This window comes from Parambassis ranga, unplaced genomic scaffold (assembly GCF_900634625.1).
Source record: "Parambassis ranga unplaced genomic scaffold, fParRan2.1 scaffold_31_arrow_ctg1, whole genome shotgun sequence".
NCBI lineage: Eukaryota > Metazoa > Chordata > Actinopteri > Ambassidae > Parambassis > Parambassis ranga.
The window spans coordinates 956,499-968,690 of NW_021144801.1; the positions used below are offsets into that span (position 1 = coordinate 956,499).

The 12,192-nt window shown below is 46.0% G+C and overlaps 3 non-coding genes across 3 annotated transcripts; all 3 read left to right on the forward strand.

The window, feature by feature from the left end:
* The first annotated feature begins 690 nt into the window (after positions 1-690).
* Positions 691-763, forward strand: trnam-cau (transfer RNA methionine (anticodon CAU)). Its single transcript has one exon. It is a non-coding gene; the product is annotated as a tRNA-Met (tRNA).
* Positions 764-7,907: 7,144 nt separating this feature from the next.
* Positions 7,908-7,989, forward strand: trnas-aga (transfer RNA serine (anticodon AGA)). Its single transcript has one exon. It is a non-coding gene; the product is annotated as a tRNA-Ser (tRNA).
* A 529-nt stretch (positions 7,990-8,518) lies between these two features.
* Positions 8,519-8,601, forward strand: trnal-cag (transfer RNA leucine (anticodon CAG)). Its single transcript has one exon. It is a non-coding gene; the product is annotated as a tRNA-Leu (tRNA).
* Positions 8,602-12,192: the final 3,591 nt, after the last annotated feature.

Here is a 12,192-nt window from a genome sequence, read left to right on the forward strand (position 1 = left end):
AAATCCTTAGGTTGCTGGTTCAAATCCGGCTCGAAGGAGTGACTTTTAACCCTCGAGAGTTTCATCATAATGTCACATCATTTTTTCACCGATTTTTTGGCTAAAGGGCCGATGTGACATATATGTCACAATGATTTTTATCTGATTTGATTTTTTATCTGAAGTGCATTTGTTCAATACATGTGTTTACAACACCTTTATGTAATAAAGGATGTGTTATGTAGTCATTAGAATCCTTGACTGGTCAAATCTTACCTTTAGCAAGTAGATAGAGCCTTTTTAAAATTTGCTAGCTCTGCATCTGTAAACACAAAATCACCTACAAACAAACCAGCCTGTTTGACCCCAATGGTACAGCAAATCACTCATTAAGGAATATGACATGCAGTTTTTATTTAGTAAACAATGTTTAGCTTTTAATCTTAGTGAAACTGAGGGGAAATCGCTGCATATCAGTTTACGATTAATGAATTCCTCGATAATTTGCATCCCTATTCTGACCTGGAAGATTGAGAAGATCGGACCAGTTGTATTTTGGAATATCTGAATGCTTTTTTGTGGAATACTTGATGCGGCCCAGCCTCACCCAGCCTCGACCCCCATCGCCCCCCGGGTAAGTTGAGTTTGAGACCCCTGCTGTAGATCTTTGTTTAAAAAAAAAAAAAAAAGACCATATGTCCCTTTTTTTGGGCCTCGTTGGCGCAGTAGGCAGCGCGTCAGTCTCATAATCTGAAGGTCGTGAGTTCAACCCTCACACGGGGCACAACTTTTAGAGACAGCATTGAATAAAGAGTACACACACTCACCATTTACAGGTACATAATATTACATAGTAGCATCAACAAGCTAATTTACAGAGGAAATGACCATAAAAGCAGGTGTCTGTCAGTGCTTACTATACAATCCGGTGGTTGCCTACCCATTGTGCATGTGTGGAACACAGACCTTAAGGGGCCCCACACTGAACAGACTGTGTGACAGAGGCTGGGGATCAATGCCACCATTGTGAACACAATACCAGGAAGTTTAAGGCCTTTTTTTCATATACAGTGCCCATGTTAGTGCCAATATGTCTCGTATACGTGCTGGCTACTACTCTTTTCAGACTATGAGACTGACGCGCTGCCTACTGCGGCTGTGGTTGCTCAGAAACAAGTGAAATATGGTCCTTTTTTTAACAAAGACATCTACATTGCAGTATGTTAGTGAGAATATCTCTCATATGCGCGCTGACTACTGCACCAACAAAAATTATTAATTTAACCTTTAGGAGTATGTACACACCTTAAAACTGCTGTGAAAATATGATATGTTAATACGTAGAGAAGATTGAAGCAAGGCGTCTGGACTTGTAGAGTTTTCTTGAAGACGTTTCGCTGCTCATCCAAGCAGCTTCATCAGTTCTAACTGTTTGGTGGGGAAACATGGTTTATATGTGGTTGCAGACCTCAGTGGGTGGGTCTGGGTAAAACTCACAAACAATAGCACTAAATGTTTCCATGGCTGCCTGGGCTAGGTGTGTCTAACGACTGGCTAACGACTGTGAGACTGCCGGAGGGGGACTGGTTGAGAGCCCTTTGTTCTTATTGTATGTGCAAACTTCCTGGGAATGGATGGAATCACTGCATTGTATGTGGTAGAAAGATGATGTCTGAGGCCACCACCTCTGTTAAGGGAAGGTTTTTCCAGCTTAACATAGATGCTTCCTTGACTCCTCTTTCAAACCACCTTTCCTCTCTGTCTAAAATGTGGACATTGTTGTCCTCAAAGGAAAGATTACGGAGTTTGCTCTGGTATTTTTTCAGTTTTTTACACTCCTTGCTTCACAAGTAACCGTGGACACACAGTGGAGGCCCTATTGTTTACACGGGGGATCAGCTGTTAGCCCTCAGGGACACAGCGGTGCTGCACAGCGAGAGACCCGACATTCTTCGAGACATAAGGAGGAGAAGATGACGGGGAACCCGTGCCGGAGCTGCGTGTTGTTCCATCAGATGTTATAAACCTGTACTCCCCTCGGTCATCACTGGGAATGTTTGATCTCACACTAATAAGATGGACGAGCTGACGGTGCTGACCCGGCACCAGAGGGAATATCGTCAGTGTAGCATGCTGTTGTTTACTGAAACTTGGCTAACGGTGCTAACACTGGACTCTAACGTTGCGCTAAATGGATTTCAGTTGGCGAGGACAGACAGGACAGTGGAGTGCGGTCAGAGGAAAGGAGGGGGGCTGGTATTGTTTGTTAATGATAGATGGTGTAATCCTGGACACATCACTGTCAAAGAACAGATCTGCAGGTCTGATTGATTAATGATCTACTGTAGTGCTGTGTGAGTCATCAGAGGACACTTCTGTCTTCATTTGAAGCTGGTAGGTACAAACTGCACCACTGCTAGCAGGAGCTCCTTTGTTCTACACCTGGACATCAGCTCACTCATTTTAACAACTGACAGACTCCATTTCTGGAAAGACAGACCATCTGGACAAGATATGTCTCTGGTTCTCTTCCAGTCAGGTTTACTCAGAGAGGAGGTTCCATGGTGTAATGGTTAGCACTCTGCACTCTGAATCCAGCGATCTGAGTTCAAATCTCAGTGGAACCTTTTGTTTGAACAGTTATCCTGGTGTCCTTTCTACACAGTTAAGCCTATGGAGAAGTCCACAGTCGGTTCATTGGTCCAGCTGTAGTCATTAATGGACTGAAGGCCATGAAGGAGGCTGTGGTGCTGAATCCTGCTGCTTGTGCTGGATGATCCAGTTATAACATGGAATCCTCTGCTGTCCATGCTGGTATGTCCTGCTAGTACTCATTATTCAGGAAACAAGAACAAGTATTAGGGAGTGCTCTCAAGTGCTCTCTAAGCAAAATAAAATAGCTTTGTTTCTATGGTGACCCCACAGGCTGCAACAAAACACCACTACAGGTGCTGGTCATATAATTAGAATATCATCAGAAGGTTGATTTATTTCAGTAATTCCATTCAAAAAGTGAAAGCTGTATAATGCAAACATTCATTCCACACAGACTGAAATATTTCAAGTGTTTATTTCTTTTAATTTTGATGATTATAACAGACAACCAATGAAAACCCACATTCAGTATCTCAGCTGGATGGATGAGGATGGATAATGTAGTGGACTCCCACCCAGCAGATCAAGTCCCAGAGGTTACAGCATCATTTATTAGCTGAGTTTCCCCTCAGGGAAGCTGCTGTTTACAAGCTGTTTACAGAGAGAAGCAAGAAAACAACAGTCAGCATCATCTTCCATAAAAACACATGACAATAACATGTGAGACAGAGAGTTTATGATCAGTGCTCCCCCTGCTGGTTAGGACATATGATGACATTTTTAAATGTACCAGTCAAAAGTCACTCAGTGGTTTGTCTTTGTTTTTATGACTTTCTACATTGTAGATTCATCCTGAAGACATCAGAGCTATGAAGGAACACATGTGGAATGATGCAGTGAACAAACAGTGTTAAACCAAGCAGAATATGTTTGATGTTTGACATTCTTCCAAGCAGCACCTGCTCTGTGGTGAAGGTGATCGGTGGAGGTGGGGAACCAGTAATTCCCAGGTGATGTCAGCTGAGGGGTCTGAGGACGAGGTGCGAGCAGGGCCATCTGGATGAGCTGTGGGAGAAGAGAGGGCGGGTGACGTGGCTGGTCGTTGTCGCTCAGCTGCTGAAGAGTCGTTAGCAGGCTGAACTGGGGTCACTAAAAAAACTGATACAGCTCATTGGCCCTTTGCACACTGCCATTAACTCCACCCCTGCTGCTCCACCTGTAACCAGTGATGGTCCTCATGCCACTCCACACCTCTCTTGTGTTGTTTTGCTGAAATTTCCACTCCAGCTTCCTCCTGTACTTCTCCTTGGCCTCCCTGATTTTTATTCTCAGGTCCTTCTGTGTAGCTCGCACCTCCTGCCTGTCGCCCGCTTTGAATGCCTTCTTTTTTCTATTCAAAATGGCTTTAATGTCCTTAGTCACCCATGGCTTGTTGTTGGGGTAACAATTCACTGTCCTAACTGGAACAACACTGTCCACACACAAGTTTATGTATCCAGTGATGCACTCTGTGATTCCATCAATGTCCTGGCTGTGGGGTTCACAGAGTGCCTGCCAGTCAGTCACTTCAAAGCAGTCCTGAAGTGTTGAAGCATCCTCATTCCAAAATCAATCCCTCCTCCACATAAAGTCAAAAGTTCTAAATGTGAGTCATTAAATGAGAGGTTCCAGCAGAAACGTCCAAACATCTGAAGAGAAGCTGAGAAGCCTGAGATACAGGGGCTGCAAGCTGTGCTTCAACTGTTCCTGTTTAGACAATAAGAACAGATCATCATCTTCATCACCCTCAATAAGAACAGATCATCATCTTCATCACCCTCAATAAGAACAGATCATCATCTTCATCACCCTCAATAAGAACAGATCATCATCTTCATCACCCTCATCACCTCTCACCAACCTCCCTTCATCTGCTTGGAGCCACAGCCAGTCGGTGCCAGATCGTTCATATGGTGACATATTAGTCATTCATTGGGTCAAATAAAGGTTTCCTCCATTTTAATTCATATTGATTCAGTTCACGCTGTGTTTATGTCTCCTTGTAGCTGACAGCAGCAACAACAGGGCTCAGTCTGTTTAACCACTGGATGTAGTGAAGTTTGTAGTTATCCAGAGAAGGACTGTGTGCTTTATGATTTGTATCTTAAGAGGAGATTTGCATATTAGGGATGAAATAAATACAGCATGAAATATAAATAAATAAATTGCAAATGTCCCTTTCGGGGCTCCATAAATGTTAATCCTAAAAAAGGAACATCCAGTGTGGACTTGCATACACAGTGAACATAAACTGCTATAATAACAACTTTAAAAACAATCAGACTAATTCCACTGTGATCCTTAGTAGCATTATCCGTAATAAGATTGTCAGTGAAGAAAACAAATATAAACACACACACACTCTTCTCCCAGCTCTTATAAAGACGTCCGTCATGGAAGCAGAGTCCTACCGGAGCTCCAGAGAGACACAAACAGCAGCAGCGCTCTGTGACCCATGTCCACTCTGTGTGTCCTCCAAACAGTCTTCCTCAGGTCTTTATCAGGACAGCAGTCAGAGGAAAAGGCAGAAAGAGCAGAGCTGATAAGTCACATGACTGATGCACTGACACGCTCTCTAGTCAGCTCCTCCACCAATCAGGCGCTGCCTCGCTGCTCATGCAGCCAATCAGGTTGTAGCAGTACATTTAAAGCTCTCCTCTCTCTGCTGTCAGCTGTCATTCCAGATCACCTTTGAGAGCTGCTCTGGAATGGTGGATGGATCTGAGTGGTGTTTTGGAGCTGACTAGAGAGCGTGTCAGTGCATCAGTCATGTGACTTATCAGCTCTGCTCTTTCTGCCTTTTCCTCTGAATCTTTTCATCTCATCAGTGTTCCGCCCTCATACGTCCTGCATCAACATGAAGCTGCTGTTTATTCATGCATTTCTAACACACAGCTGACAGGTCCGTCACTCACCTGCAGTAAGGTATTGGATCTGGACTGGAAGCTGAGTGAGGAGAGAAGCATTCTGAGTCCAGTGTTCAGCTCAGTCCAGCTGCTGCACACAGTGAGGAGCTGTGACTGCATCCAGCTCATCCTGCTATGAACTGTGAGTCTGAACTTTGGGGTCGACCCTGCAGGATCCTGCAAAGGCCCAACAGCCTGTTGCACTGATGCACAGGAAGCCTTTCCACAGTTGAAGCAGGCAGTGTGTGTGTCTGAAGCAGTGTATTGTGTGTGTGTGTCTGTGTGTTAGTGTGTGTCAGTGTCTATATTGTGGCCCTGTGTTGGCCTCTCAGGGAGTGTTGTGTTGTTGCTGCTGTCTCTCCCCTGTGTGTGCAGGAGGTTGCTGGGTGGAGCTGATCCTGAGCTTATGCAGCTCTCCTGTGCTGACGAGCTGGAGACGGTTTAAGAGTTCCCAGTCTGTTTGCTTCACTCTCTCTCTCCCCGTCTGGCCTACTAGGAGGGCTGCTCTCTCCAGCCTGCTGCAGGCATGGCGGTGTATTTTGTTTGCACATTTGCTTGTTAGTCAATTGTTGGTATACAACTACTGTTCTTTCTTCAATAAAATGGTCAAACGGTTAAAGTTGTGTTTGTCCTCCCCAATGTGTCACACTTTCTGAGCCGGTGTGACAATAAATGTGTGTGCATGTCTGTAAGAGTGTGTGTATGATTGTGTGTGTGTGTGTTGCGTCTATATGTGTGTGTGTGTGTGTAAGAATGTGTTATGTGTGTGTTTCTGTATGTGTGTTTGTGTGGTGTGTCTGTAAGAGCGTGTGTGTGTCTATATGTTTGTGTTATGTATGTGCGTGTGTGTGTGTTATGTATGTGCGTGTGTGTCTGTGTGTGTTATGTGTGTGTGTGTGTGGTCAGCCTTCATCCTTCCTGTCAGCAGAGCAAAGCTGTATCAGTGTCTCATCCAGGTCTCAGCTCCTCAGGCTTTCTTCAGAAGAGCTGTCACTGTTGGAGTATCTGTTGCACAAGTGCTGCACATATCTGATCTAAGTTCTTTCTGAATCCTCACATCTAAAGTTACAGAGAACTTTTACAAACTCCCTTCTTGTTGGCTGCTACAAGCCGACAGCCTCCACACATCAGAGGCCTGCACACCATGAGCTTCCTGCACTTCCTGCTGTTGATGACAGCTCTCTCTCAGATTGGGAGATTAGACTGATGTGACTGTGACATCATGACGTCACTATTCAGAGCCTGCTGTTTAACATGGTGCTTACAGAGAGACAGAAACAGCAGCAGCACTCTGTGAGCCAGGTCCACTCTACTTGGAGGAAGTAAAACGCCTCATTTCATCAAGATGGAGACACTGAAAGAACACAACCAGCAGCTGTGACACATCAGCTTTTCCTCTTAATCTACTCAGTTCATGGATGTTCTGACACACGTCCTGCCTCGTGCTTCAACAGGAAGACTCATTAAGTTGATAGCAGCTTCAAAATAAGTGTGTATAAGTATTAAAACACTAAACTGTGACTTCAGTGAGTCTCCTTTATTTGAACTGATTCATAAAATGATCATAAACACATGACAAATGAAATCCATTCAAACTCTGAAATTCACCTCTTCATATCCCAGTGGCAGACAGAACAGGCCCCCTGAGTGACAGCAAAGCAGTGAGCCCCCTGCTGGTGATCAGCTGCATGTACCAGAAGCAGACAGAGATTTCTGATATGATGTTAAAGGTGTCACAGAGGAGGATCCGACTGTCTGACCTCTGATTCTTCTGTCAGCATCAGACACATCACAGTTTGATCAGTTTTCAGATCACACACAGCAGCATCAGTAACACTGAGCAGACATTACACACTCCATCAAACACACACACACACACTGCTCACTTATAACAGGGATAATAAGTAAAGTTCTTTACAATAAATTCACATTCACATTTTATTATCACTTCACACATGGCACAGTATATATGGCAGAGAGTTAAAGGTGGAATATGTAGTCAGAGTAATACCAAATATTGACACTAGGTGGCAGCACTTCAGCCTCCATCCACTGCTGCACTACCAGTACCACTCTCAGTGCTTTTTGTTTCCATTGACTGTACAACATGATTCAATCCATGTTATTTATATGACAAACTATGTGTAGTGTTTCTATGTGTGTAGCTGACATGTTGCTCAGCTTCCATTGGACACATATACTAGATGGAAGCTGCAGCAGGATTGGCTGATGACTGATCACAGGTGTGAACAATCAAACCTGCGAATGAAATGGAAAACAAGTAAAGGAGCACCAACACCAAACTGGACAGGACAAACTGGACAAGACCGTGCACTCATGGACAGAACCAACCTGGGTCGTCAGACTCTTCATCGTTACCTTTTGCCGGTTGTTGTGGCCGAGTGGTTAAGGCGATGGACTAGAAATCCATTGGGGTTTCCCCGCGCAGGTTCGAATCCTGCCAACAACGGTTCTTTTCATCTCCAAGATCACTTTATGCCCCTCCATCGTTTACACTTAACAAGTCTGATGTGTTAACAACGAGCTCTATGAAAAAGTTCATCTTGACCAGTCAGAGTGCTGCCATTTATATTGACTGTCTGAGGACCAAACCCTGGCACAGTCCATCTGACACTTCCAAAAACTATCATTTTAAAAACGCTGGACCGAGAGCAACTGGTGTGCAGTGAGGAGGCAAAGGATAAAACGTCCCAGCACATTTCAAACCCAGTTTCACCCTGAGGCAGAGACTGCTTCACCTTAAGGACAAAACACCTGGGGAAGGCAGATCTCAAGGTACTACAATAGTCAGAATGATTCATCATGTGGTGACCAGATGAAAAATCTCATCTCTGGCTCAAGACTTGAGACTTGTTGAGATAGCATAGACAGACACACTCTGAGTCTGTCCACATCAGTGTCAGTGAAGATTTCAGATTGTTTATTAAGTATTCATCCTTGAGATTTTCCAAACTTGTTGTGGACAGCACGCTTTTCATGTCAGGATGGCCGAGCGGTCCAAGGCGCTGCGTTCAGGTCGCAGTCTCCACTGGAGGCGTGGGTTCAAATCCCACTCCTGACAGTTCTGTTTATTTCCTCTGGAGGGGAAATAAGTAATCATTTAAGACATTGACTGACTTAGATTCTAACCCAGACCACAGAAGCCAATTGGATGATTTCATCTGATATGATGAGACATTACACCAAACCTACAGGGGTTCTTCCTGTTTTTTCTTGCCACTGTTGCCCCTAAGGAGGTTCAGTCTCTGGCTCTGATTGGATGACGTCACAGGCTGCTGTCAGGTTAGGGATTTAAGTCCGGAATTTTGTCTACCATTCTGGAATCCTGTCTACCATTCTGGCATGGATGGATGTCTATTCTGGTATGCTGCCGCTCGTTCTAGATTTCTGCCTTTCAATCTGGAATGCTTTTCATTCCAGAATGCTGTCTTGCTGACTTTTGTCCTGGAATGTTGCCTTCCATGTCAGAATGCTGACTTCCATGACGTCACAGGCCGCTGTCGGGTTAGGGGTTTAATTCCGGAATTTTGTCTACCATTCCTTAATCCTGCCTATTATTCTGGAGTGGGTGGATGTCTATTATGGTATGCTGCCACTCATTCTAGATTTCTGCCTTTCATTTGGGAATACTTTCTTTTATTCTGGAATGCTTTTCATTCCAGAATGCTGTCTTGCTGACTTCTGTTACGGAATACTGACCTCTGTTCCAGAATACTGACTGTTATTCGGGAATTCTGCCTATCCTTCCGGAATACTGATGTCTATTCTGGTATGCTGCCACTTATTCTAGATTTCTGCCTTTCATTGCGGAATTTTGACTTTCATTCCGGAATGCTGTCTTTCATTCTGCAAATGTGCTCTTCATTCTGTTATGCCGATGTTTGTCCCGGAATGTTGCCTTCCATTCTGGAATGGTAACTTCCATTCCACACAGTCACACACACTCTGACTGCACACACACACACACTCTGTCTGCTCTCTGACTGCAGACACGCACACGCGCACACTCTGACTGCAGACACGCACACGCGCACACTCTGACTGCAGACACGCACACGCGCACACTCCGACTGCTCGCACACACACGCACGCACGCACTCCCGACTGCTCTCTGACTGCACACACACACTCCCGACTGCACGCACACACACACTGACTGCACTCCCGACTGCACGCACACACACTGACTGCACTCCGACTGCACACACACACTCTGACTGCTCTCTGACTGCAGACGCACACACACACTCTGACTGCACACACACACACTCTGACTGCTCTCTGACTGCAGACGCACACACACACTCTGACTGTACACACACACACACACACTCTGACTACACACAAACACTCTGACTGCACACACACACACACACTCTGACTACACACACACACTCTGACTGCACTCCGACTGCACACACACACACTGACTGCACTCCTGACTGCACACACACACTGACTGCACTCCGGACTGCACACACACACACTGACTGCACTCCCGACTGCACGCACACACACACACTGACTGCACTCCGACTGCACACACACACTCTGACTGCTCTCTGACTGCAGACGCACACATACACTCTGACTGCACACACACACACACACACACTCTGACTACACACACACTCTGACTACACACACACTCTGACTGCGCACACACACACACACACTCTGACTGCTCTCCGACTGCAGACACGCACGCGCGCACACTCCGACTGCACACGCGCGCACACACACTCTGACTGCGCGCACACACACTCTGACTGCGCACACACACACTCTGACTGCTGTCGTGACCTTCACTGGTCACCCCGGATTGTCAGACTCCGTCTTCTGTAATCAGAACATTGAGTGAAAGACAATACCCTGGGTTTGTAGTTTCGCCTTTGCAAAGGGAGAACACTCAGTGAACACAGGCCTCTCAGTCTGCTTCACTCCCCTCCATAAGTGTTCTGCCCCTCCCTGGACACAGGCTCGTGGAGGTACATTTGCATAATCTATTTGCATAATAGATCAACAGTTTTTCAAGACCTTCGTTGGTATTACCATATTGGGACATGTTGCCCTGTTATTCCCACCTACCAATTATAATAATTGGTCTAACATATTTATGACTGCGAAACGCTCTGTATCCCTCCTATGTTGGATGATTTATCTTACGTCCGATGCCTCCCAGTGCTTCGCCTTCACCGCATCAAAAGGGTTCCAGGAATGATAACATCCTCCCGAACTCCCTGTAACGGAGGATGTGTTTGTGTGAAAGAGTGTGAAAACCTCCCTTTTTCTCTGAGTGAAAGCATACATACAGGTAAATATGTGCTCTGTATCATGTCAGTGCATAGGTAACCTTATATAATTCCACACTGCACACACACACACACACACACACTCTGACTGCTCTCTGACTGCACACACACACACACTGACTGCACTCTGACTGCAGACACACACACACACACTCTGACTGCACACGCACACGCTGACTGCACTCTGACTGCAGACACACGCACACGCTGACTGCTCACTGACACACACACACTCACTGACACACAGACACACGCACACTCTGACCTCCTGACGGACTGTGACTAACCCGTCACCTTCTCTCACTCTGTGTGTTCAGAGTCGGATCCTGTCCATGTTGCTCTGCTTGTCATCTTCCTCTTCATCCTCCCAGGTACAGCTGGACTTGCAGGTCCTGGTCTGGGGTCCATGTAGAGTCAGTGACTGTTCACACCTGGGATTAGCGTGTGAGGTGACCACATCACATGGCACAGCTGTGATTGGATCACATGCTACAGGCAACCTTGCCTGTTTGACCTTTGACCTCTGTGCAGCTCTGTCACTCTGTCTCTGCTTCCTGTTTTCTCTCCTGTCAGGTTCATGACAGACCTGCTCCTCCCACTAAGCCACTCCCCCCTGATCCCGCTCTAAAACCTCAGCCACAGGTAACCTTGCCTGCCGGTGTCCATGTGCTGTTTCCGTGTTAATGTGTGATTATTAGAATAGTTAGGTAATAGTGTATCATTTATGAAGTCCTCTCTATCTACACACTGCCACCATCAGGGCAGACTGAGAGCTACAGCACTGGCCTGTGGCAGATCAGTAAAGATGGAGAATTCTGTAATGTCACTCTCTTTCCTGGTCATCACTGACTCGTGTGCCCCCCCCCCCCTTCCCATCAAGCCACTGCCCCCCGACCCCCCCCCACCGGTTTTCTTTGTTGAGTGTTTGTCTGCAGTTCATGTACAGATCAGATCAGGCTGCAGCTCCACCTGCTGGTTGGAGGAGAAACAGCATTAAATATGATGTGGAATATAAAAGTACTGTAAAAGTCATAGGACATCTTCTGTTCGTACAGTAGGGGGCGTCACACTTCTGTCTGCATGCTGTGATCACTTAACAGAATTTCACAATATAGCTCAGTACACAGCATCCCATTGCTAAGGCTCTACTCTTCCTCTTCTGCTCTTCTTCATCACTAACCTCTCAGCTGCTAGCGAGTCAACCAGCTCCACCCAACAAGCCACTCCCCCCTGACCCCTGCACAACTGGACAGGTACGACCTGCCTCTGGCTGCAGCCTCTGATAGTGCTGAGTAGAGAAGCCGCTTGATTGATCAGTGTAATGTGATCAGGTGGTTGAT